The sequence below is a fragment of the Spermophilus citellus genome, assembly GCF_964194105.1.
Source record: "Spermophilus citellus genome assembly, chromosome: 18".
In the NCBI taxonomy this organism is placed as follows: Eukaryota; Metazoa; Chordata; class Mammalia; order Rodentia; family Sciuridae; genus Spermophilus; species Spermophilus citellus.
The window spans coordinates 19,201,815-19,229,577 of record NC_138200.1 but is presented as its reverse complement, the minus strand read 5'-3'; the positions used below and the strand labels follow the sequence as shown (position 1 = coordinate 19,229,577).

The 27,763-nt window shown below is 48.4% G+C and overlaps 1 protein-coding gene across 1 annotated transcript in view; it reads left to right on the top strand.

Annotated features, from left to right (window-relative positions):
* The first annotated feature begins 12,374 nt into the window (after positions 1-12,374).
* The window catches only part of CHST8 (carbohydrate sulfotransferase 8), a 117,979-nt gene continuing 102,590 nt past the window's right edge, over positions 12,375-27,763 (top strand). The window contains exon 1 of the mRNA XM_081274680.1: positions 12,375-12,708. The gene's annotated coding sequence lies outside the window, so the exon portion shown is untranslated. The remainder of the gene's footprint in view (positions 12,709-27,763) is intronic.

The window sequence follows — 27,763 nt, the reverse complement described above, 5'->3', positions numbered from 1 at the left end:
CGAACTCAGTGCCTCACACATGCCAGGCAAGTGCTCTACCACTGAGCCCCAGCCCCAGCCCCATGATTATTATCTTTATTGATGCACAAATGGTTCTATATGGAGCCAGTGGGAGCCTCTTGCAAATAGTTCCCTGTCCTTTTGACTCAACCTTTTAGTCTCACTAGCATCCTTCCTAAATGGCATGACAAGATGTTGTTCCAGGATCATCTTATACATTTCCTGTTCCAAACCAACCATCAGCCATTGTGGAAAAAATCTTGGTTTCTATTAGTAAAAAAATCTATGTGTCTGTCTATCAATCTATCTTATAAAAAAAAGATAAAATGTCAAGAGAATAAGAAGATAAGCCATGCACTGTGAGAAAATATTGCAAATGACATACCTGATAATGGGCTGCCATCCAAAACATACAGATAAATAAGAAGAAACAAGCTATCAAGCCATGGAAGGTCTTGGGAGAAACTTCAATGCATATTTCTGAGTAAAAGGAGCCCATTTGAAAAACCTACATACCTTCGGATTCCACCTATGTGACATTCTGCAAAAGGCAAAATGACAGGGATAGAAGAGAGATCAGTGGTTGCCAGGCGGTCTGGGGAGGGAGTGATGAACGGGGGAGCAGAATGGATTTTTAAGGAAGTGAAACCATTTTGAATGATACTGTAATGTACACATCATTATATATTTGTCAAAATCCACAGAATATACAACACAAAAGTGTGAACCTTAAAGTAAACTATGGACTTTGATTGACAGTGGTCAATGCTGGCACATCATTGTGGGGTGTCCATGGTGGGGGAGGCTGGGTGTGCATGTAGAAAGTGGGTGTGTGGGAACTCTACATTCCACTTAACTTTATTGTGAACCTGAAACTGCCTTAAAAACTAAATTCAATTAACTTTTTTTTAAAGCTGCATTTTTTTAATATTTATTTTTTAGGTATAGATGGACACAACACAATACCTTTATTTTTATGTGGTGCTGAGGATTGAACCTGGGCCCCGCCGTGCTAGGCAAGCGCTCTACCACTGAGCCACAATCTCAGCCCTCAATTAACTTTTTTAAAAAAATACAGTCGACAGCATGGTGGTATAGACCTGTAATCCCAGCAGCTTGGGAGGCTGAGGCTGGAGGATCCAAAGTTGGAGGTCAGCTTCAGCAATTTAGCAAGACTCTATGCAACTTAGTGAGAGCCTGCCTCAAAATAAAAGTAAAAAGGGTTTGGAATGTGGCTCAGTGGTTAAGCACTCCTGAGTTCTATCCCTAGAACCCACTAAATAAATAGATAGATAATAAATAAATTTAAAAATAAAAAGATAAAATGCCTCACAAATATGTACTAATTCTTCTAATCCAAATTCAAAATTATTGGGTGTTTACTTAAATAATTCTTTCTTATGTATGAATTCCTTTTCTCATCCAAGAATTCTGGTTCTCAAGGACACGGGAAATGACAGACTTAGAATACCCAACAATTACTCATCTCCTTTGCCCCACATCACACACACAACAGTGTCAGCATGAAACACAACACTACCTTCATCATTATGCAAAACAGTTAACTTTTTCCATATGCTTTTCTCGCTCTCTTATCCCTCAACTTATAAATAGCTATAGTATATATTGTCAGAGCATATAGCTTTTTTATGCTATAGTCTTTCCTTTTTAATCCACATTTACTCTTAATTCTGTAACTACATCTGTAATGTTCACCAACTTATGTGGATGTCCCTCTGGTCACTTTGGTTCTCTGAAGTTCATTCTCTAGCAAATTCCTCAGGAAGGACTCGTAGGAACAAGATTTCCAAAATTCTTGTGTGTTGCTAAGAGTTTATCTTTAGCCTTATACTTGAAAGTCAGTTTCTGAGGATATAAGATCTTTACTCATGTTTTCTTTCTTTGTTTCTTACATGTGTTTTCATCTGGCACCATGTTGCAGTCAAAAATTGATGGTAATTCGATTTTCAATCCACCATAGTGTGTGTGCTATTTTTTTGCTTAGGTACTCAAAAGATTTATTTTTTTTAAGTTCTTCTTTGTTGGGGGTGGTGGTGCCCCTCTATAATTCTAGCCACTTAGGAGACTGAGGCAGGAGGATTGCAAGTTTGAGGCCCAGCCTGGACAGTTTAGCAAGACCCTGTCTCAAAATAAAAAAGAAAAAGGGAGGGCTGGGGATATTGCTTATTTGTAAAGTATCCCAGGGTTCAACCCCCAGTACTGAAAAAAATAAAAATAAAATGAGTTCCATCGTTGTACTTAAATTATACCTTAATATTGTAAATTATGGGTCAATAATCTTAGATACATAATGTGACCTTTCAATATTTTTCAAAACTTTTTTTTCCTGAAAGATTTTCTTGAACTCGATAGCTTTTAGTATTGTACCATTCCCTCCTTTCTTTTTTTTTTTTTTTTTTTCCCTTCAGGTAATTCTATTCTCTGTACACTGAATCCTTTTAACCTAGCTTCAAGATTCATCACTTTCTCTTTCATCTTTTGAGTCAAGTTTATTTTCTGAGTTTTAAACATTTCCATTTTTTTCCATCTTTTATTTCTTCTAGGGCATTTTCTGTCATATTTGTTCATTCTGATATTTTTTCTGAAAATTTTTTCTTTTCTCCTCCTCCTCCTCCTCCTCCTCCTTTTTCTTCTTCTTCTTTTTTTTGTACCCAGAATTAAACCCAAGGGTGCCACATCCCTAGCTCTTTTTATTTTTTATTTTGAGATAGGGTTTTGCTAAATTATGTGTAGGGCCTCACTAAGTTGCTGAGGCTGGCCTCCAACTTGCAATCCTCCTGTCTCAGCTTCCAGAATCACTGGGTTTATAGGCATGCTGCATCCTGCCCAGCTGAAATTATTATTTTTTATACATATTCCTTCCTGAATTTCCATTTCATTTCTGACTTTTTCTCTTTGTAATTTATGGTGTTTGTTCAGAGCTTATGCCATTTCCTTAATTTCTTTGTGCTTGCTTCGAGTTTGTAGCTGTTTTCCTTTGTTTTTCTGCACTGGGGATTAAACCCAGGGGCTACATCCCCAACCCTTTTCAGTTTTTATTTTAAGATTGTGTCTCTCTAAATTGTAGAGGCTGGGATCCTCCTGCCTCTGCCTTCTTCCGTAGTGGCTGGGATTACAGTTCTGGGCCACAGTGCCCCCAGCAGGTTATAGCTTTTTTATTTAGTAGATCTGTCTTTCCAGTATGCATTCCATTATCTGGAGTTATTTGAATATTTATTCTCTCTCTTTAAAATCACCTTGTGTGGGATATGACCCTGATCCTTTCTTATTGTTCATTTTTGTAAAATCAAAATTAATTTTTATGAACGTTTAGGAGATTGAGTCCAAAATTGCTTTTCTAACTTACAGACCTCCCACCTTAGTTGTTTTCCTGGTGTGTGTGTGTGTGTGTGTGTGTGTGTGTGTGTGTATGGCAGTTTGTTTTTTGAGATTCCTGGCTTTTATGAAAATGTCTCTACTCTTACCCTGGATCTTCTGTTTCCATCCCTTCTCTTGTTCCTGCTTCATTCAAATTGGATTCCTCTTATAGTAGTTTCTCTTCTGTGTGGGCCCCTGTCCTGGAAGGAAAGTTCAGCTGGTCAGTTTCAAGAGTCCAATGGGCCTAGAATGTTCCTTCCTCTTTAGATCCTTTGCTCTCATGTATTACAGGACTGAGCAAAACCCCACCCCATGTCAGAGACTGTTCTAAAATTGGGTCTCTGTATTTTCCAGCAAATATCTATTGCCTATTTTGGGTTGCTCCCGTCCTCAGGGATGACAAACAACCTATTTCTTCCCTTCGCTTCCTTCTTCCCATACATGCAGGATTCATAGCTGTTAGTGACATGCCGCTACTTGCTAAAATTCTGGTGTCGTCGGGGATGCATCTCACTCCTGGTTTGCTGTGTTTCCCACAGGTTTTTGGGTTTTCTCTCCAATTAGCAAAAGCTCCATGTATGTATTATGTATTATGCATTGCTGCCACCTTCTCAAAAGTACTCCAGGTAGAACTTTTTTTTTGGGGGGGGGGTACCAGGGATTGAAAGCAGGGGCACTTGATCAGTGAACCACATCACTGGCCCCTTTTTTCTATCTATTTAGAGATAGAATCTCGCTAAGTTGCTGAGGGCCTGGTTATGTTGCTGGTTTTGAACTCATGATCCTCCTGCCTCAGCCTCCCAGGCCACTGGGATTACAGGTGTGTACCACTGTGCCTGGTGAGAACTTTTAATATTGACACTTTTACATCACTAAGGGATATTTTATTAAAACCAAACAAGAGGAGAAAAAGTATGTAAATAGTAGTTTGCATAGAGAGTCTTGTGCTGATTATGACATTGTAGCAGACTTTATTTACCTTCAACCCACTCAAGATTTTATCGTGGAGAAGTTCCAACCCCAAAATATAAGACCTTAACCCAAATGCTTGTTGCTGGCCTGCTTTTGGGAGAACAAACCCCAAGACAGACACCAAGCTGTGTTCCACTAGCCCTGTTTCTTCCAAGCATCTCTTGTGTGATGTTACCTGCTTCTCCTTTTTAAAAACGGAATAATGTTAGCTTAATGCTTTAATGGCCTTTGATGAGAAATCTGTTTAGTCTACGCAAATAAAATGTTTATTTTTCTTTGCCTACATCCCCTTTATTCCCTCAAAAGACGCAGTTGATAAGCAGTTTTCTGCAGACGTTGTCATCCCTAAATGCTAGGTGTGTTTACCAGAATTCAGCTATCCTACCTTCTAATTGCAGATTCTATTCTTTTCTGACGATGGATGTGAGAGTCCTTTGTCTGTAGTTGCCAGAATATTCTTAGTGTTGAACAAAATACATACTGAATTATTAGCTCCCTGGTTCTCTGTGACGATGAGTCTTGTTATGAGTGAGGACAGGTCAGGCCAAATGCCACCTCTGATCCTTGATCCCTGGGGCACGAAGCTACCACCCCTTTTACAACTCCCTCCCAGTTGGAAGCGTGTCTGTCTCTCTTCCTCCTTGGTGGTGAGCTGCTTATCCCATGTCTGGGAAGGGGGACTTGGCTTAATCCTGGAGTCGGTGCTTGAGTCTGGACTTCATTTCAGCATACCTGTAACCAGGGCTGAGCTGGACCTGTGACCTGCCTCCTCCCCATCTTGGGATAAATAACAATGCAGGAATGGGAGAACACAAAAGATGGACTTATTTAAGCCCAAGACATCACTGCTAAGCTCAGGCAGAGGGGAAGCTCCATCTGAGGACAAGGAGGGGCACAGAGTGTGACAGGCTGCATGCTGGGAGCTTTATGCTGCCTTCCTGCCACAGGGTGCTTTGTATGATGTCAAAAGAGGAGATGTGGGTTTTTTTTTTAAAGCTAACTTTAAATACGACTGACAGTGAGATGTCTCCGGTAAGAAAGCCAACAGGAAGGCAACTGTCTCTGTTTCCATGGCTACAGACAAGACGCCACTGGGCAGCGCTCTGAACTCTGGGGCATCCCAGGCTCTGCCTGCAGGATGAAGTTTCCTGAGGTCTGGGAGAACTCAGCAATGAAGTTACAGTTGCTTGTCTCTGCTTCTGTCCCAACTGCCCTTTGTTTTCAGTGGCAGGTTTTCATTTGTCCAGGTGTCCAGAGGTAGATGGAGATGTCCGTCCTTCATTAGCCTTCTTCAGATTGTGTCATCTGCTTCCAAAGCCGCTGTCCTTGGTGCCTTCTCTGCACAAGTGGACAGCTTAGCAAAGCTCAGAGGGGGCCACCTGGGACTGGCTCTTACCACCTGCTGGGCGTGGGACAGAGCAGGCTGACAGTAAGTTTTTCCAACATTGAGAGCTTTGGAGTACATGGGGAAGCAAACTCACTTAGGCTTTTCTAGTTTCTTCTTCACAGAGAACCTCCCAGGCTAACTTGGGTCTTTTCTATTGAGGTGTCTTTCCAAAGGAAATTGGGCAGCAGAGGCTGCAGGTCAGGGGCCCCATTAGGTGCTGGACAAGTGGCAGGTGTTCTTGATCTGCTACCCTTGGATGTCCCTTTATGGGCATTCTGCCTGATGGATGGCTCTTCTGGGTCTTGTCTCCTTGGATGCAACATCTACCAAGCTTTTGTTTTTCAGTCCCGGTAGGAAGATTCATACCACCAGGTGTTGTGTGGGTTCCCAGCTCAGTGTGAAAATACCACTTGCTCAGGACCACATGGAGAAGGGCAATACCTGCCGCTGGTTTTCCATCTCTCTTATGGCCACCCACACAGTTTATGGCAGAATTTACTTGTGCTAAAAAGGTCTGAGAAAACCTGGAGATCAACCGACTGCGCTTGGAAAAATTTTTAGAGCATCTCTTCTCAGACAGACTGCAATCACCACTTAGCTTGGTGACACATTTGCTTTCCACTCTGAGGGCACAGAAATAAGGAATCCTCCTGAATGAGGTCCTTCCAGCCTGATTAGGACACTGCCATGTGTGTGACCTCTATCTTTATGTCACATTTCTAAGCCCATTCTATCATCAACCTCCCCAGGCAGGGACCTCTCAATGTGCACATCCTTATCCAATGGCATGCCCCCAGTGGCATTTGACAAATGTTTCAGGAGTTTTCCAGTGGAAATATTTTTATTCAGTTCAAAGCAATCCTTTCTTTTTTTTTTCAAAATCTCTAAACCTGATTCTTAATACTAAGCATTAAATTTAGAACAGCATTCAAGTTTGCATTTAGAAAAAATGCTTTTAGCTAAGAACTTGGAAGATGCTTACAACCGCCCCCCCCCTTGAGAGGCCCCACGGCTCCCCTACGCCCTCCCCCAGAGAACTGTGGCTGCTCAGGGGTACCCCTAGCAGGTGCACTGAAGGGGCTGAACTCTAGCTCAGATTGAGAGAATTAACAAGCTCTCCCAATTAGGGAGCATTTAAAAAGAAGTGCCATTTATTTATGTTATACAGTAATTTCCTTATTGTAATAGTCACCCCAGTTAATGACTAACAGCATATAGCCAAAAAGGAGAGGCGGCCAAGCTAACTTGATTGAACAGAGAGAACCATTTATAATGAGCTCATTCATATCTAGATGCAGATAGATGCATGGAAATACTTCAGCGTTACGAGATGTCAAAACCCATTTACTCTACAAGGTAGGAATGACATCCTGCAAGCCTGTTCCCACTGTCTTTGACTAACAGCGAAAGAAGTAAACTTCAGCCCAGCCCTGCATGACATGAATGCTGAATTACTTTGGCCCAAATTAAATAGCATTTACTGAATTGTGACATATAAATATTCTAGGATTTTAAACTCTTTAGTGCAAAGTAAAAAAGAAAAATCACAACCATTTCAAGTCAGGGTATGATTGGCCCTCCCTTCCTGCAGTTGGTTAGCTATCCCTTCCCCTGACTGTGGGCAGACCTGGGTAAGGAAGCCCGACTAAGCAACTTGGAGGATGAGCAGATTTTTTAGGATTCTTGGGAACTGAAGGAGCAACCATTAGCAGACAGTCCAGTGGGGTATTTTTTTCTTTTATTTTAGTTAAGAAGCATCAAAATGAATCTAAGAGCCAGACATACTGGCTGGGATTTATAATCCCAGCAATTTGGGAGCTATGGTAGAAAACTTTGAGTTCAAAGCCAGCCCGGGCAACTTAGCAAGACCCTGACTCAAAAAACAAACAAACAACAAATACACATACACACACAAAACCCACCTACAAATAAACAACAGCAACAAAGAAAATAAACCTGAGCTTGACGAGACCTCAGAAAAGATATGGGCTGGGGATGTGGCTCAAGCGGTAGCAAGCTCGCCTGGCATGCGTGCGACCCGGGTTCAATCCTCAGCACCACATACCAACAAAGATGTTGTGTCCGCCGAGAACTAAAAAATAAATATTAAAAATTCTCTCTCTCTCTCTCTCTCTCTCTCTCTCTCTCTCTCTTTACTCTCTTTAAAAAAAAAAAAAGAAGCTAGGCTGGTTCTGAGCCCAGTCTGCATGGATGGGCTAGATCTGGGCTAGGACATGGGTCACTCTTGGGCCCTGGAGTCACAAGGCCCCTGCTGCAGGTCTGCCTACCTTAGATTAGTGGAGAAGGTGCCAAGGCCCTCATGGCATGGTCTTCCAGCCCAGCCCAGGTCTTGTGCCCCACAGTTCCCTTTTCCTGCATGCTTGGCTCCCTTTCTACTCTGTTAGATTTCCCAGCATCATCTCAAGGAAGTCCCCCCTTTCTGCTCAAGTCATTCAGTCAGTTCTATTACATATTACCCAGAAAACCTAACTGGTCCCCACTCTGGTCTGTGTTAAGGACCAACACTGGTGTCACTTCAGTCTGCCCAGAAACCTGCTCTATAAAAAGGAACTATTCTTATGCCCTGAGGAATAATGGTGGAATTTCAGAAACTGAAACAGGGAACTGAGGTGTGGGGGTGCCTGAAGCCCCCAGCATCATTGCTAGTAAAGGCATGCTAACAACAGGAATTTTAGGTAGCTCAGGAAAGAAGGAAACAAAATGATCCTGCAAATTCCTGGAAACCCAAGAGGTGAGAGAAAAGGGGAAAAGATCATGGGGGAATGTAGAACAGGGACCAGGAAGGAAAGTTCACCCAATAAGGTAGCTAGGGGAAATCTTGCTAGAAATGGTTCTGAGTCTCTTTCTGAGCCAAAGAATTGTGAGGAATCATGGAATCACGATTCTGGCCTAGAAGTGGGGTTCAAGAACCTGGGCTCCAATGCCCTCGACTCTTTAAATGGGGAGGATGAGACTTGTGAAGGAAAGGCCTTGGCCATGTGGGCCCCAGGCAGAGGCAGCTGGAGGAGGCAGCTACTTTTTTTTTCCAGGGAGGCTTCCCACCTGAACACGCTCTGATCAGCATGTCACTGGCCTGCCCGATTGTTGAACTGACTTCAGGAAACCTTAAGGGTCACCACATTTTTGGAGCCCGTTACAGGACCAGATGCTGGAACCCTGAGGCAGCTAGTCTGGGGGTGACTCAGGGTGAGCTGCCCATTGCACTCCGTTGTTCAAAAAATACTTTTACGTCCTTCACCCTTCACTCTGCAGGGCCGTCTCTTGTGCCTCTATTGGAAACAGGATCTGAGGGCCTAGAAGACATGCTTAAGACCACCTGGAAGGCACCAGAAAAGCTAGAAACAACCTCCTGCTCCATCCCATTATTGTCTTCCTTTCCCATTGGATCCAGAGAAATGGATGGAAAAGCTTCCCTCCAGGGAACCCACCCTTCCTTCCTTCCTTCCTTCCTTCCTTCCTTCCTTCCTTCCTTCCTTCCTTCCTTCCTTCCTTCCTTTCTTGTTGTACCTAACACAATACCTTTATTTAATTAATTTATTTATTTATGTGGTGCTGAGGATGGAACCCAGTGCCTCACATATGCAAAGCAGTGCTCTACCGCTGAGCCACAACCCCAGCCCCCAGAGAACAGGTTCTTATGGTGATAGAATTTCAAACTCAAGACAGTCTTGCCAATGCATCCCATGCCCTTTTCCAAACAATGGGGCACAGTCTTGGCTTCATAGCTATGCTACCCTGATTGCTGGCACAGAGGAGGGCAGGAATCTCCACTGGCAAAAAGTGTAGGGTGGGGAAAAGAGTTGGATGCCCAGATCTGGTGGAAGGAGGGGTTTGCCTGTGGCACCTAGTCAAGTCCCCTCTCCATCTCAAGCTACGGTTGCAGCAGAGGGGCTTTGGAAGCATCCTTTTAGCTCTTCGGGAGCTTAAACTGTGAACTCACAGGGCCAGCCACTGAAAGCATATTTTTACCTTAGTTGGGATGCAAAGAGACAAGTTTGCCAGTAATCTTTTGGTGGAGACACACATATCAAAAACTGCAGGCACGCACACAGGGCTTCACATGGGGATTTGCAGGTTCCTCTGCCTCCCTCACTGCAGAGGCTGAGCCTGACTTTCAAAAAAGGGCACGCAGCCCTTGGCAAATCTCAGAAGAAAATTCATTGCATGTTAGTGCCAGGGGCCTCGATCCTCCTTTAGGGATTTCCTCTGAAAGCCTCACAAAACAAGAAGGAAGTCTAGGTGAAAAATCTGAAGTGTGGAGAATGTAAAAGGAATGCAGCATTGTTGATTCCTAGTGGTATCTGCCTGGATATTAGATGCAAATAAGTGCTAATAACTACAGTTGGAAAAGCTAATGGAAAAACCACCCTTCCTGGAGGATGGCTATACACAGATGCGCAGGGTAGCTGAGGTGCCTTACTCGCCCCACTCACTGGTCAGAATGAAGCCTGTGCAGACTCATCCCATGGAAATAAAGCTTGTGTGGACTTGTTCCCCGGAGGTATTTATTATTGTCCACAGCCTCCTCCTAATTTTGATGCTGGGCTCTGAGAATGGAAACTCCCACTCTCTCCCAAATGCCCGGTGTGTGTGTGTGTGTGTGTGTGTGTGTGTGTGTGTGTGTGAATGTGCATGCACCCTGTTCATGCACTTGCATGAGAGCCCTCACCTGCCCTCTGGAGTGTGGGTGGGACTGAAGAAGTTCACCTCATCATCAGGCCTCTGTGGCCAAGATCTGCTCAGGCCCAACTGCAGACAGAGAGCTCTTTGGCAGATAGACCAGGATCTTGGGTAGTGAGAAGGCAAGAAATGGAGGGACCAGGGGACCACAGAGACAGGGACAGGGCAGTGCATTCTGGTCTAATCTGGAGGCAAGTAGCCTTCTGTTCAAGCCACGCTCTCCTTTGTTCCTGTCTTCTCTCTTCCTTATTTGCTCTGACAGCTTTTGAAGGTGGGACAGATAAGAAATCTACTGCCCTATTCTTCCTGACACTTGAGTCCCTGTCCCTTGTATTCAGTTCATTCAACCTGCACCTGAGGTAGAGTAGGGTGAATTCAGTCACATTCTTATACACCACTGCACACATAAAGTAACAAATGCAGCTGGCAGAGCTGGGCCACAGCACAACCCTGAGTCTGGGACAGTCTGATCTCAGAGTCCTATAGAGGAAACCCCAGCCTTGAACCTAGTCCACTTTGAAATCAGCATACCTGGTCCCCATCCTGGCACTGCCATTCTCCAGATGCTGTGGACTCTAACAACTTGCTGGCATCCTTGCACCTCATTTTCCTTTTCTGCAAAATGGGAATGAAATATCTACTTTGTTGTTGCAGGAAAGAAAGGGAGATCGTGAAAGCATTGGTATGCTTTAGTTCATCTTCACAGCTGTTGGGGACTATCTTTGGATATATTTCCTTAATGCTACCTGGGGCATTAAGGAAGCCTCAAGGTCATCTAGGCAGTCCAAGAACCCTCGTTCCACCCACTCCCTGACTGTCCTCAGGATTGGCTCTGCTCCCTGCCAGGGCTACCCCCACTCCTCTCTGGTCACTCAAGAGCCACATGTCCATCCCACTCTTCAACTCCATGTGTCTTCTGGGTCAGCCTCCTGGAGTCAAGCCAAACAACTGGTAGATACAGAGACAGAATCCTTCACTCTGTTTTACTAAAGGCTTTTCTGTATGTTTTGGAAAATAATGCATGTCCCTTCAAGACCAAGAGGTGACTGGCTTCCAGCAGTTTCCTATAGTTCCCCTGAGAAAACAGCTTGCTATTCCTTCCCAGCACCGGTTTGCCCCCTGCAGGTAAGGGCTGCCTCTTCTCAGGCAGAACAGGGACTGGAATCCACAGTTCCGCCCTGGTGTTTCTGCTCTGGTCTGGTGCTGTGTGACCGTGGCTGGGTTTCATCCCCACTCTGTTATTCTGGGTGTGTATGAGGAGATGTTAGTTGGTCCAGCCCTGAGGGACTTTCAAGGATGAAGCCTGCAAGGGAGAACTTGGGTTACTGGGCACCTTTAGCAGAATCTAGAACCCCAAGGATTTGGGAATCCAGAGGCCTCGACCAAATTCCATAAGACTGTAGCCTAAGAACTTCTTCAAATCTTCCTCATTATCCATCCGATGGCTTTGACAGGCCCTGCGCCTCTGGATCCAGAGTACACGACTCTGCCCAGCTGTGTCAAGGCCTGCCTAGTGGAGCCTTGTCCTTTCCCCAGGTCAGCACCGAGTGCTCAGTGGCAGCACTAACGCAGCGGGAGAAGTGCTCTGGCTGGAGTGGAGCCAAGAGCCAGACAAGAGTGCAAGCTCTCAGAGATTCGGGAGACCCGCACAGCCCTGGCCATGGCCGCCCCACCCCCGCGGCTGCCGGACCGCACCCAGCGGCGGCTCCTTAGGAGCGCGCGGCCAGCGGGGCCGCGGGAACCGCAGAGCGCGCGTAGGCGCTGCGCCCGTGAGCTCCCAGGAGGGCCGGGCGATCGCGGGAGAGATCCCTTCCCGGCCCGGCCACCGCCGTCGCCTCCACCACCGCGGGGCGGGGCCCGGGCCGGGGGCGGGGCGCCGGGCGGGCGCGGCGCTATTTCCAGCCTCGCCGGAGGCTTCGCTCGCACTTCGCTGGGAGCTTACCCGGCGCGTGAGCAGGATCCGGTGGCGCTGCGCGAAGGAGGGAAGACAAGGCGGTGGCGGCGGAGGCGGGGGACGGACCCGGGCTAGGGGCCAAGGAGGAACGCGCCCTACCTTGCCCTCTCCCTCCCACGCGCTCCGATCGCAGTCCCCACAACGCTCGCCCGCCGACCGCACCAGGTTCCGCACAGAGCGAGAGAAGGCATCGGGCCCGAGCTGGGGCGGAGGTTCTCCCAGCCGCCTGGGCGCCCCGAGCCGAGGATTTGCCCGCCGCCTAGGACCGCGCCCGTTCTAGAGGAACGCGCGGCCTCGGGAGCTCCGGCTGCGCCAGGTGAGTGGCTGCACCCTTACCCCACCCGGTTCCCGCCCTACACTGGCTGCTGGCCTGAAGGGATGCAGCAAGGGTTCCTGCGCCGTCCGGGGACTGCACTGCGCGCCAACCTGGTGACCCGACGTGGATAGGAATCCAAAGTCGTGGGTGCTAATGGGCTGTGCGGGGCTCGGGTCTGACCGCACTTTGGGGACTAGCCCCAGTAGCGGGAACTTTAATTAGACTTTCGCTCCTTGAATTTCACTCGCCGCCGCGCGTCTGTGATCTGCCTTCCCTCCGGCTTGCGCGGTCTCTGCGGACCCTCCGCTCCTCCTCCTAGCCCTGGGTGGCGCACAGAGGCAGTATCCGGCGCCTAGCTGCGAGCGCAGAGGGCCGGGTTGGAGCGCCCAAGGCCACGGGGCTTTCCCGTGCGCTGGGACTCAGGGGCGTGTGATGGTGGCCAGAGGCAAAGGGGGAAAGTTGGTGGAGGCCTTGGCTTCCCCTACCAAGTGGCGAAAGGTACCCTCGCGCGCCGTCGCGCGCCTCCCAACCCCGCGACTCTCCGGGTCATCGGCCTGTTTTGTGTTCCCGGAAACTGTGTGCGCTTCAGTGTCCCAGAGTGCGGGAGTCGGAGCCTCGGGCAGCTTAGGTAGGCGGTGAAACAATCCGTTTTGCTGCGGGACCCAGCTGAGCTCTGGCGGCTACTGCAACTAGCTGCGAAGCAGGCTGCTTCTCTGCACATAAGCTCTGGCCTCGCCCGAGGCCGGCCCGGCTGGGCGAAGGCGCGGTTCGCGGGTTTTGGCAGTTCACTGTTGGCTTTTGGGCATGAAGTGACCCCTGTCCCTTTAACGGCGCAGGACTCTCGCCACCTTAACTTTCGTAGTACACCTTGTGTCTGGGCCCGGAGACCCCGACCCGGAACTGGCACAGCCCCTGCGCAGCGCCACTAGTTGCCTGGCTGTCGGTACCAATCCAGAAGTAGGGGTCAATCCCGCATCCCTCTCAGGTGTCAAAGTGGATTCCTGTGTCTCTGAATTGCCTCCCAGCTGGATCCTGAGCGGTGATTGGCTGCCAGAACTCAGGATCTGCCTGGCAGAGCACGTGGGAGAGGCCGTTGCATGCAAGGACACAGCACCTCTAGAGTGGATGGGAGGGGTAATGGGGTAAGAGGCAGATTATATTAACTTCTTCCCCATCCCCCTGTTGCTCATAGGCTACACTATATATGGCCAGTTTCTTTAGGTTCACTTCCTAGTTCACCTTGACCCTTACCCAGGCTTTTCCTAATTAGGTCTTGCCCTGGATCAAGTGTTAGAGCCCCCTTTATGATCTGTCCTGACCAGTTCTTGTCCCAAAGGCAAGACAGGCCACAGGAAAGAGTGACACTGGTCCCCATAGGGGATCCTTTTAAAATCAAGGCATCCCACCATCTATGGCCAGATAGGACCTGGGGACCCCTTGTGGGAGCAGAAGCATTCCCGGGTGCCTTCAACAGATTTGCCTCTTGTGAAGTGACACAGAAGGAATAGCATTCAGACCCTGAAGCGACTGAGCTGCCATTGGGATGACCAATAATTATCATTTGAATGCAGAAAACCTAAAAGTCTGATTCCATCTCATTGCCTGATACAGTTGCCTGGGACAGGCAGATGGTAAAACTTATTTATTTTATTTATTTACCAGGAGTCAAACTCTGCAAGAGTGAATTATGTTCCTGGGGTATTGATTTTTTTAAAAGACCCCCAATTAAAAAGTCAAGGCTTTCTTAAAGCAAGGTCAAGGATTAATTATTTATAGAGAGACATCAATCAGCAGGGAGGGGGGGGCGTTCATTTATAAATTGCCTGAGAGTGCAAAATAAGATCTGCTTTTCCCTGGCTCCAGTCTGGAGAGGAGAGCTGGCTTGTTTGACCTCCTGTGCTTGGCAAAGAATTGCTGGTCTGTGACAAGAAGAGGATGCTTTGTAACTCATTCTGCTTTTTTGAGATGCTTTTTTTTTTCATCTTGTAGTTGGAATATCACTTGGGAAATTTCATGCATATTTGCTGTGTTTCCGTAATGAACATTTACTGATTACAGAGTATCAAGGGAATTTCATTTTTAAAACATTTATTCAAATATCTGTTTATGTAAGCTAAGTCTGGGAAAGTTCAGTAACTACTTTTTTTGCCGTATGGTTGTTCGGCAAGTGTGTCTGGCAGGCTCATCTCAGAATTTGCCTTCCTTTCACTTATAAGAAGAGTCAGATTTTCCTGATTGGAAACATGGCACAGTCGGCTTCCCTGTTCTCTTTACTCTGAGTTTGTGCCAGTGGCTGCCTGATAGGCTTTTTGTGGTTTGATTGATCAAAGAGGGTGGGTGCTCAGAGCTTTTTATTGTTTGCTAGTGCATCTGGTGAATGGAACTGGCTTGCTGGTGGGGGCCGGTGGGGAAGATGTGGTTCCAGCTGACTTCCCAGGGCTCCTTCCGCTGCCTGCCTTAGAGTGTGAGACCTCTGCCTTAACACCGCTCGCCTGCTGCTTCCAGTTTGGAAAAATCTCACCTCTCTGACTTACCATGTATGACAGCTACATAGGAGAATTTTGGGGCAGAGGAGGAAACTAGAGGCAGGAAAATGGACAGAGGATTATGGAAGCTCCTTAATGAAGCGATCGTGGCAATTAGAGTCAGAATACGCTGTGACAAACAAGTGACCGTACTTTCAGCTAATCAGAAGATAATGAGTTATAAAAGGGGATTTATATATTGTTGGCTTGAAGAGGTCATTGTGGCCCTGCTGAGGAAGAGCCCCACATAAAAAAAAATAACAAAAGATCAAGGATGATTTCTGGATGTATAAAGGGCATCCTGGAGCCTCAGGAAGTTTGCTGCATGGGCAGGCTGCATTGGTGACAGTGTGGTGACAGTAGGCTTCCTGGTGCTTTGGAGTCACTGTCAGGATTTATCTGACTCCACAGCAGCTGTGTCCCCCTCCCTCCTAGGAAAAGGCTGCCCAAAGGCAAGGATACCCAGGGGCTCAGACAACCTGGGGACAGCTACATTAGCTCAGGTGGCAGAGGCAGCGGTCGTCATTGGCTCATTTCTTATCAGCTGAAGAATGTGTGACCCTCTGGTCGGTAAATCACTGTGGCAGAAGATGAAACTTACAAATTGGTCGTGGAATAAAAAGTTGTGACTTTTACCCTGTACAAAACTACCTGTCATTTGTGATCTGGCACTCTAGCTATATCTGCTGGACTTGTGGTTAGAAATTTGAAAGCGCAGCTGGGGCTACCAAGAGACTGGGGAAGGCTGTGTCTGGGTGGGCTGACTCTAAGAAATAGCACTGGTCCTACCTCCAAAACCATCTTTGGGGAAGTCATAGAATGTCTGTCTACATGCAGGCTGGCCATCCTGGGTCTCTCCCCACTTGGAATGTCATGCATTTCTGGGAAATTAGTGCTCTCTAGGGCTGGTGACTGAGCTTAAGGCACCCTTTTCCTGCAAACCATGGTCAGAACTGGCCCTGGAAGTGACATTTATTTGAACTAAATTGGAATCGTCAACACTGAAACCTGGAGCCAAATGACTCTCCATGCCACACTCCCAAGGCCAGCCCTGTTGTCATTCTCTATTCTGCCATCAATTAATATTTATGGAGCATGTATTAGGCGCCCATCACTGTGCCAGGCCCTGGAGACACAGCGGATATAAAAATAAGGGTGAGCAAAATAAGGGTGGTCCCTGCCCTTGTGGGGTTTGTAGATCTAGTGGGACAGAGATTTCCCCATCATTCATTTATCACTCACTAGTTCTTTCTCTGCCAAAGACATTAATAAAAACAATAATCGATGCATGTGTGATTCTAAGCTTGACAAAGATAAAAGAGAATGTCCAGGTTGTTGTAAAACCTAAGAACTAGACTGAGGGGTTGGGAGGACTGAGGAGGTGATGCTGGCTTTTCAGCTGAGATCTGATGAAGTTGTTGGTAGGAGGCGGGAAGGATGTAGTCGGGAAAGAGAGCTCTGGGCACTGAAAAGAGTTTGCACAGAAGTCCCTATCAAGGGAATGTCTGAGAAAGCATGGAGCTCCATGCAGGAGCAGTGGGAAGGCCCTTGTGGCAGGCAGGAAGAAGGAAAGGGGAAAAGATGCATTTGCAAACCTGGCCATGTGGGGCCTTCGAGGCCGGGTGCATTGGGATTGGGGATTTTATTCTACAAATTGCTGCAGAGTAGGGGAGACCAGTGAGGAGGCAGCTGCAGAGATTGTGGGGAAGGATGACCAATACCCCAAAGAAGAGTGGAGGCACGAATCCCACAGGCACTGGAGCTGGGTGAGGTGCTGGAGAGAGCTGGTAGGTGATTGGGGTGTGACCTGTGGGACACTAGTGGGAATGGTTGGTTTCTTGAGGCAGCGCTCCACTGGGGTGCAAAGCTCCTCTCCTGTCCCGGTGGGTTCTGTCCTCCCAGGACTGGGCGATTAGGTGGCTGGTTGTGCTGCCCTGCCTCTGCCCCCACCCTGCCCCAGTTCACCTCCTTCTGGCTATCCTCAAAGCCTTTGCCACCTCCTCTCTGTACTCACTATTTCAGCACTAGCATGCATGTCTCGGGCGCTCAGTAAGTGACAACCCGTGCCTGGGCTCTATAGTGGAGACAGCTGCTGGAGGCCAGGGTATGGGCCTTCCTTCCTTTTGTTCTTACCTCCCTGCTGGACCAACTTACTCAGCACTCACCTCCCCCTGGGGAGTGGAGCGAGGCTGCTACCCTCTGCCTGCTCTACTTTGGCCCTGGCCCTGATGCCCACCTTCCTCTGGAGTCGCCTGTCTTCAGGCCTGCTGGCCAGAGGTGGCCCTGGCCTATGCTTCATCCACTTAGCTTTCTGGTCCCCTAGTAGGTCCTTCACCTGCCACCCACTTGATCTGTACTGATGTCTGTCTGATGCTTGCCCCAGAAAGAACTCCCTTGCACCCTTCCCTCCTCCTAGACAGCTCCTCCTATGGAGTTGGTCTGTGCCTGCGTCTCTCCTCTGGAGGGTTGGTGAGTTTCCTGTAGCTGGCTGCAGCTTTGCTCAGGCCCCGGGTTCCCCACAGCCTTCAGCTGGTTCCCCCAGGCTCTGGAGTGCTGGGGTACAGGGAGCAGGCCTGTGAGTCACCCCGCTTCCCGTGGTGCCCACGCTGCTGGCAGTGGGCCCTGAGCTGGGTGGCTGCCGAGCTGCAGGCATCAACCCAGGTCGCTGTCACCTTGTCCTCTCTCTGCCTGGGCCTAAGCCAGCTGCTCCCTGGCTGGGCCAGTCTTGGGGATGGGAGTGATAAGAAGACCTTGGGAGGTACAGATTCAGGGGATGGTTCCCTTGGCCTCTCTGGGGCTGATTCTTTCAGTCCTTGGGCTCTTTGCCTGGGGGGTGGTTCTCCTTCGTTCTGGTTCTGGCTTCCTGGGCTGGCCTGGCCCTCTCATCTCTTCTGACTGCTGATCTTGGGCCATGAGTCACGCCCAGATGCTTATCAGTGGGGAGGTAACTCAGGAGAGCCCCAATGCCATCAGTCCCCAGACTGACTCATGCTTGGCAGATAAGTCATCTCCAGCTTTGAGGCTGCCTCTTTTTGGGGGGCTGACTCATTTCTCTGGACAAGACTCATCCACCCAGGCTTGTGAGCACCGAGACCCCTCTCAGCCTTGGGTGGGGTGTGGTGGCTGGCTTCCTGTGCCTCAGGATGGGGGTTGGGGGGACAGTGCCTGAAGGGAGCATCCAGGTACCCAGAAAATGCTGACTATGGTCCTCCATGTGCAGAATGCTGTTCCTGGCACTGAGGAAGCTGTGTGGACACCAGCCCACTACGATGCTAATGCAAATGCCGCTCTGTCCAGCGGTACTGGCCATGAGGGGTGCCACCCAGAGAAAGTCCTCAGCTTTTGCTTCTTGGGAGGCGGGGAGAGCTCAACTACGCAGTCTGTCTACACTGAGCCAGTGCCTGACGTGTGCAGTCTCTGCTAACTAAACTAGTGTGATTCAGGCTGTCTGTCCACACTGGTTCAGTCTGGGGCGTGAGCTCTAGAAACTTCCATTTAATCTCTGTCTGCCCGCCTCTCTGAAGGGTCTTTGCACGAGGTTCAGAGCTCTTAAGCTCTTTCTAGCTTTAGTCACTTTCCCTGTAACTAAGCCCTTCTCAGGCACCAGTTTCCCCTCAGACCTTGGCCTGCTCCAGCAGGTCTCCTTTCCCAGAGTCTGGGTGATTGAGCCTAATGTGCAATGTAGTCTGTCTACACTGGCTGAGCCCATGCACAAATGCAAGCACTCTTTCTGTCTACACTGGCTGAGCCCCTAATTCAAGATACAGGCCCATTTACGATTCTTATAGTCTGTCTACACTGGTCAAACCAGTGCATTTTTAGAGCCATTCTATCCAAACTGGTTGTGCCAGTGCTCAAAGAAGTCATTTGTCTATACTGGTTGAACTCAGCATGTGATGCAGGTAGTCTGTCTATACTAGTTGAGCCCGGGGTGGGGTGGGGGGTTGTGCAGCTAGTGTGGCTCACTGAGGCCATTGTTCTGTGTTCCCTTAGTCACTTTTGCCCTTTGTGCGTGGGTCTCTTTTCCGGGAATACCTTTCCTTGTCCTTTTCCCCTTCTGCACATCTGGTTCTAATTTGAGACCTACTTCCCCTTGACAGTTCTCAAGTCTTCGCTGTGGCTTTGTGATCTCACCTGGATGTCCCCTCCCCGTTGCCTCTGCTGGTGCAGAAGCTGTCTGCTCTCAGTGGTCATCCCCACCCCCCATCCCCTGCGGCGGCCCCTCACACGCCCTTTTCTCAGGAAAGTCACTGAGCGTGGATGACTGCTTGGTACATGGTAAATGACATTTCTCTGGTTGGCCCATTTTGCTGTTTCCTGCTTAGATTTTTGGGTCTCATGAGGTTTGGCTTCATCTGCAAATTTAATTTCATGACCATTCATCCCCGTGAAAGCACAGTCTATGCCTATTATTTAAGTCTTCTCAATTCCCTTTTCCATGAATTAAAATGTCAATGGATAGCCATGGCAACCACCTACACCGTGCTCGGCTCCAGCCAGCCACCTCTGGTTTGTGACTGAAGCCAGCACCTGGAGTCAGACTGCACGGGTTCAAGTCCAGCTTTACCACTTGGTCCTCGTATGGCCTAGGGACTCAGGTTCTTCATGTCTAAAATGGGAATAACAGTGGAACCCACTTCCCGGAGCCGGTGTACCCAGCTGTCATCCCACAGTAAATGACAGCTGCTATTATTATTATTACCATTATCCCCTGTCTTGGGTCTCTCCGCCAAGGCTCAGTCCCTTTCCATCTTGGGTACCAGGAAGCATATCAGTCCAGGGTCTAAACTGGTGATGTCACAAAGGCTTATGGGGCATGTGGCCACATGGGCTAGTGTCCCCTCAAGTCCTACCTTTTCTGAGTAGTTTCCTGATGATACTTTTCCCTGTAGAGAGGCATTCCCTGCAGTTCATTTTTAAGCTTTTTATTCCAAGTGTCGTGTGCATACAGAAAAGATGGCAGATCACATGTGTACCATGCAATTAATATCTGACGACCTAACACGCCTAGATCCCAGCAGCGGAGCAGGAATCAGGATGTGACTGGCACCCCAGAACCCTCTTGTGACCTGTTCTAGTCACTTCCTCTCCACCCCTTGCTTCTAGCGTTCCTTGATTTTAAACATGATAAGAGTGGAGTTATACGGTATATACACTCTTCTGTTGGCATCAGCATCACGTTTGTGAGACTCTTCTCCGATGTGCTTCACTGCGGTGTGTTAGTTCTTATTACCCTATAGGATTCCTGCTTTGGATGAGTGTCTTTCAAAGGTGCATGTGTTAAAGGCTTGGTCCCCAGGATGGTGCTACAGGGAGGTGCTGTGGAGCTTTAAGAGGTGGGGCATTGTGGAAGGTCTTTAGGTCACTGGAGGAAATGCCCCAAAAGGGATTATAGGAACCTGCTGGTCCTCTCTCTCTTCTTTCTGGACTGTGATGTGAGTAGTCTGTTTTAATACATGCCATCGGGAGCCCTCAGCAGAGGCCCAAAGCAATGGGGCCATCCCAACTTGGATTGAAATCTCTAGAATCTTGAGCTAAATAAGTCATTTTCTCTTTATAAGTGAATTGCCTTAGATACTTTGTTATAGCAACAGTAAGCTGACTAATACAATTCCATTGTTTGAATATAACCTAATTTATTTTCTGATTCTCCTGTTGATTGACATTTGGGTGTTTAGAGTTTTTAGCTCTTTAGAATAGTGTTGCTACAGACATTCTTGCATGTGTTTCTCGGGTACATATACACATTTCTGATAAGCATGGTCTTAAAAGAGAATTGCTGGTTCTCAGGCTGTGCGTCTTTTTGTGGGAACCATCAAACAGTTTTCTAAAACGGTTGTAGATATTTAGCCTTCTCTTCTCCAGTTAAGCCTGAGAGTTCCAGTTGCTCCAATCCTTCCCAACACTTTGTGGTGTTGGTCTTTTTCATTTTAGCCATTCTATGAATATCACACTATGGTTTTAACATCATTTCTCAGATGATTAATGCAGCTTATTTTTTGCCAAGGATATTTTGAACATGAAAACCTTATTCGACAAATCTGAAAATTCACTTCCATCCATCCCCAAATTGTAGGGTCCTTAAATGTCTAGGGGTGCTTGTGATTCCTTTTGCTGGGTGAGTTTGAATTTACCATGCTGGAAGGCAGGGGATGAAGTGGACAGAGGTTTCTTTGTGCAAGACTGGGAAACCAGTCACCTGCCCCAGAATCACCTGGGGCACTGGTCAGAGCTGGTCTCACCCAGCCCCAGAATCACTAGAGAGTTTTGATCCCTTAGTCTGTCTGGGACTTGTCTCTTTCTCTATCAGATGCCCTGAGCCTTGAGACCACCCTGTGGGTTGTGTTCACTGCTGAGTGAACACAGTCCTGGCAGAGAGTGGGGCCCCATGAAAACCCACTGGATGGAGGCCCACAAGGATGGAGGTCTGCCCGCTGGCCTCCTTGGCCTCTTCCACCCCAGCCTCGCTTGATGGGGATTTGTTAGTAAACTGGGTACCATGGAGAGGGCTCTGAGAGTCAGTTCTCCGTCCCTAAAGGGTCTCCTGAGCTGGAGCCTGTTGCTCTCAACAAGCTTCCCCTCCGCAGAGCTGCCCACTGAGCAGCAGCCACTCCGCCAGCGACCATGCTCACTCCCCTCCCCACCCGTGCTCCAGGAAGTGAACATCTAAGAGCATCTCTTAGGTGACTTCTCCACTGGGTGTGCCTGTGGTTGGGTCCTTCTGCAGAAGCCTGGAAGCACCCCCTGAACGCAGCCTCCCAACCCTGTGCTACACATCTCAGCTTTTTCAGTGCCACCTTTTCATAGCTGACATACACTCCAGTCCAATGGAGGCAAAAGGCCATGTTTGACACTGTCCCCACCCACTCTTGCCCATAATAAAACCCTTCTTTTATTTGATTGTGATGGGTCCCTTTTTCTCCTCCAGTCGAACAGAATTACTTGGAAAGCAGCATGGTTGGGGGATGAGAGCTCTGGGTTCGAGTCCTTGGGTTCAGGTGGACAATTCTGTCCTTTATGTGGTTTTGAGACCCCGGCCGGGAGGCAGATCCATACGGAACTCTGATGCAATTGTGGGAAGACTGGGGTTGGCTGAGATCTCTGAAACTGGGGACAGAGGGCCAGGGATTCTGGCTGGGGCATATGGAGGAGGGAAGCCTGAGCTGACCCTCCTGAAGGCCACATCTCATGGGATGTTCAGTATGAGCCCTGCCCTGGAGGGTCAGCAGCACAGGGGGTCCACAGGGAAGGAAGGATGCTGAGCTCCCAGGAGGTGGTGGTCTTGTTAACCTGACACCCCAGGCCATGGAACAATGATCCAGTTCACTGGACAGCTCTTCAGAAGCTTCCTAGAAGAGGCCAGCATGGGACAGCACATCGCCAAATCCAGGAGGGGCCAGAACTCCATCCTGGCACTGGTGGAAATTTTTTCCAAGCTTTGGGTCCACAGGGCACGGGCAGTGTGAACCAAATACCCGTCACTTTAAAATAGGACAACAAATGAATCCATGACACACACATTGTTTATGTGATGTGTAGGCGGGTGTGCAAAGATGGAAGAGCTAAAAGCAGTTTGGGAAAAACAACACCTTTTTTTTTTTTTTTGGTGGGAAGACAGATTAGAGAGGTTTATGCTCTTCTGTGATAACTAATATGAAAGGTTTATCAAAGTTAAAAAAAAATCTTGACGCTTTTTGCAAAATTGATTTGAAGACTTGGCAGATTTGAGGAATCATTCAGTAACGTTTTACGGGTCGATGCTAATTTGATGCAGCCAACCCGTGCATTGCGCCAATTTACTGCCAAACCAACATTAAACACGGACCTTTCGTGCAAGTTTTATAGGCAGACAGCTCATAAAGATGCATGCTTGACAAGTATTCTGCTTCTCTTAGGATGTGGAATATGAAGTGTTTATCAAAAACCACCTAAATCGTCCTTGCCTTGGACTCGTAAACAATCTGGGGACTTCAGCCCTGAATCCCGTGCAGTATTTCATGTGTCACCTCTTGGGGTCCTGATACATGTACTGGGAGTCTTTGTCTCCAAAAGCCACAGAGTTAGCCACGGAAGGATTCCCTGGTGGGGTGGTGTAAGGTGACATAAAGGAACCCAGGCTCTGGAAAGGCTCAGGACCTGCAGCATGGTCCCTCCTCTGGGATGACTGAAATGTCCCCTTCCTAACTGCTCCTCCATCTCTAAGGGTATCCTAGAAGGAATCACATAAAAAGACATTCAAGGGCTCTCACTGCCACGGAGCCAAAGGTGAGGAGGGGCAGATTTTTGGCCCCAGAGATATATATTTCTTGCTTTCCTTTTTGTTTCCCAGGCTACTGTGTGACAGATCTCAGCCTCGCCATCTCTCTTTGCCTGAATATGCTGTCAGAGCCTCATCGGTGTAAGGAGATCACCTCAGCTTTGTTTGGCACATCAGAAAGTGTTTAGCAATAAAAATTATCAAAACTCCTGTCTTTCATCATTGAAAACCACTGCTAATGTTTTCCACAAAGAAGACGCAGTGGCCTTGCACCCATTGTCCTACTCTCTCCTCCGTGCCCGTCCCTGGCCGCCTCCCATCCCAGTGTTAATTACCTGGGCTGAAATGAAGAAGGTTGCAGGTGTGTGCATGGAAGGGGGGGGGGGGAGCACACCGACCGCCGTCAGCACAAAGCCTCTGGGTTTTCACAAGGGGAAATTTGATCTTGGGCAAATGTCAAGGCGTTTTTTTTGAAATCTGTGTTATGATATCAGCTCATTGCCAGCATAGGGCTTCATCTGGATTTCATAAATATTGTATGGGGCTCCCTCACCGCCACCTTGGCAAGCTGAACACAACAGTCACCCCCCTCCATACACCTACCCTGGCTCCCCATCGCAATTGCAATCTATTGCTGAGTTGTCATGAAAAGCCAATTGGTGATATTTCAATCACAATGTTCTTGTAACAAATTCCATTCAAATTCCTCAGAAAGGGAGTTAAGGCTTCATTCCACTGCTGGGAGAATGATATGCTAAATGTAGCTTCCTGGGGCCCTGGCAGCCATCCAGCCCTTTGTAATTTATAGTTCTCCTTCGTGGTTCTCGGAGTGACCTTGGAACCTCTGCAAGCTGGTGGATTCCTTAGGTTCCCACGTTGCCCTCTGTCCCCGGGAGTGAGGGCTCCCGGGGACTCATCAGGTAGGAGCTTAGAGAATGGATGCGAAGAGGGGCACCCAGAAAGCACTTGGCAGGTGATGGGAAGATTGTTTGTTGCCACTGACCTTTCCTCTCAAATTGATGTCAGCCACCAAACAGTCAAATATTGTGTTTAAAAGGTGGCTTGCAGGTGACAGGAGCTTCTCTCCAGCCCTGGCATACGGCAGGTAATCTTGGAAAAGGGAGGGAGGGGGGTGGCGGGGGAGGGACAATGTACAATTACACTCATCAGCTATTTTTGGTTGAGAAATAAACAAAATGGCCCAAACTGCTACTCTTACAGATTCTAGCAGGGGAGTGGCGTGTAGGAAAGATTAATGTACAATTAAAACCCGTGTCCGGGTAAATTACAGGGTGACAGCTATCTAATGCAAACACCGCAGACGTGTAATTAAGAGGAGTTACAGGCTCTCGAGGATGAATTTGCTGAGGGAAGTGCTAGGGAGCTGTCTGTGGAACCCCAGGGTGGGGACCTGCTGTTGGGACAGCCCTGAGGCCAAGGAGGTGGTAAGGATTCCCCTGGGGGGGGGGGGTCTGTAATGGGAGCCAGGGCTCCTTCAGGTGGCTCTGTGACGGGAGCCAGGCTCAGCCTGCCTCTCCCAAGTCTTGCTTCTTTTTGTTCCAAGTTTCCAGAGATTTCTGGAGCTGCCCTGGTCTCCCCCTCCTCACCTTTGGCTCTGTCAGTGAGAGCCCTTGAATGTCTTTGTGTGTGTGTGTGTGTGTGTGTGTGTGTGTGTGTGTGTGTGTGTTTAATTTCTCCTGCTTTGTCAGCTTTTTAAGGAATATGTTACATTATGTGGAAATTGGATGCTAACAAGATTTGTATGAATAAATTAGACTCTTAACTTTTTATGTTATTACAAAATTGAAATGGACTCTAATGGACAGTCAGAATTAATGTTCTGTTTCAAATAAATGCCCGGGATGTGACTGAATTTCCAGTGCACTCTTCTTGAGACCTCCCTATGTGGCCTTGCCTAAGGAGGGGACTCGGTCCTTCCAGCTGGGCAGCTCTGAGGCGGCTTCCTTGCTTCCCGCCTGCTATGGTTTCTCAGGATGCTTCTCTGCTGAACCTGGGTCCCAGACATGGTGCTGCTCTGCTGAGACCCTCTTCAGGCTAAGGCCACTGGGAAAATCTTCTGCTGATGCTCCGAGGGGTGTCCCCCAGGGAGAATTGCCCTGGACCTCAGGGAGTTAGTTCCTTGCCCAAGGTCACGCCTTACTCTGCATTCAGTGACTGACTGATGTGGGGGTACCAAGGCCCAGCCCCCATGCCTCTGTCTGGGACTGCGCTGAAGGTCCCTCCCAGCTGCAGAGTGTCCGAGGGACAGTGGTAAGGCACTGGCAGGGGCTCCTCCCTTGACCCACCCCTCCCCGAGTCAGCTGTCTGGATTCTCCATCCCAGGATGTCCAGGGAACTGAGCCCATGCTCCTGGGCGCAGGGATTTCCCTTTTCCTGAACCTGTCAGGTGAGTCCTCTTAGTCTGGGATCAAAGTCCCCAAGGATCAGGATTTTTCCTTCCACTCTGGGTTTTCTTCTGGAGCCCAGGTCTTGGGGGGTGAGGTACTGACCAATGCTTGGCTTCAGTCCAGGTCTCCCTGGGCAGGACTTGAGCAGTGGTAGGACAGCCAGATTCCCCCGGATCTAAGTTGTCAGCCTCGGGTGGACCAGACCCCCAGCTCTGAGTGAGGATCAGAATTGGAAGAATTTTTTAAATAGGAAATCTCCATGTCCTAAGGGGGCATATCGAGACAGGGGCTGGGGCAGTGGAGGGTCAGCTCTGGTTCCCACACTGTGGGTGGGAGGTAAGGGGGACCTGGCAAAGTGGAGGAGAGGGAGCATCAGGCAGCCCAGAAACTAGGAGGCTGGGACAGCCCAGGGTAAAAATGTCAGCTGCCCTGAGGTCCTCAGGGTAAGGGAGTGACGGGCTCTGGGATGCCTGGGTACACCTGCTACTTGGGAAGGAGACAATGGGACTCAGTTCAGCTGTCATTGGATGAAGGGATGGGAGTCCAGGGTGGCCAGATAGTCAGATATTCAGGAACAGACAGATTTTTAAGTTTTTAAATTTATATATGACAGCAGAATGCATTACAATTCATATTCCACATATAGAGCACATTTTTTCATATCTCTGGTTGTATACAAAGTATGTTCACACCAATTCATGTCTTCATACATGTTCTTTGGATAATGATGTCCATCACATTCCACCATCCTTGCTAATCCCCTGCCCCCTCCCTTCCCCTCCCACCCCTCTGCCCTATCTAGAGTTCCTCTATTCCTCCCATGCTCCCCCTCCCCACCCCACTATGAATCAGCCTCCTTATATCAGAGAAAACATTCGGCATTTGGTTTTTTTGTGATTGGCTAACTTCACTTAGCATTATCTTCTCTAATTTCGTCCATTTACCTCAAATGCCATGATTTTATTCTCTTTTGTTGCTGAGTAATATTCCATTGTGTATATATGTCACATTTTTTTAATCCATTCATCTATTGAAGGGCATCTAGGTTGGTTCCACAGTTAAGCTATTATGAATTGTGCTGCTATAAACATTGATGTGGCTGTGTCCCTGTAGTATGCTGTTTTTAGTTTTTTGGAGTATAGATTGATGAGAGGGATAGCTGGGCCAAACGGTGATTCCATTTCCAATTTTCCAAGAAATCTCCATATTGCTTTCCAGTGTGGCTGCACCAATTTGCAGTCCCACCAGCAATGTATGAATGCACCTTTTCCCCCACATCCTCGCCAACACTTATTGTTGTATTCTTGATAGCCGCCATTCTGACTGGAGTGAGATGAACAGATAGGTTTTTATGTGTATCTCTTCTCCTCTAAAATCTGGACAGTTTAAAACCACAGTCCTACTTTGACCAAATAATGGCTGTGAATTGCATTTGGCTTCTGGAAATGACCCACTGGGATCCCAGAGCTTCTTTGGCAAGGTAGGTAATTCCCCACCTGGAGGTGAGGGCCTCGTGCACAGTGCCTAGCCAGAGCTATGGAAAGGGACCTTAACCACCAAGACCTCAGGCCAAGGCTTTAGAGCTGCTTGGCTCGGCACTGGTCAGTAGGGCCTCTGCCTTGGGATGTCTCCACCTGCCAGGAAGAGGATCGAAGTCCTGGCCTCTGGACCTTAGGGCATGTGAGCTGCTGGCTGGGCCCTGAGTGTCCCTGGATCTTGGCAAGCCCAGCCCTCCAGTGGACAACTCTTCCCGGGGCTCTGAGGATGAGTGGGCAACAGAGGAGCCTATCAGAGACCCCTACTCTACTTCTGAAGGGTTTTACCTGCCTCCACTTTCACCCTGCAGAAATGCTTTCATAAGAGCA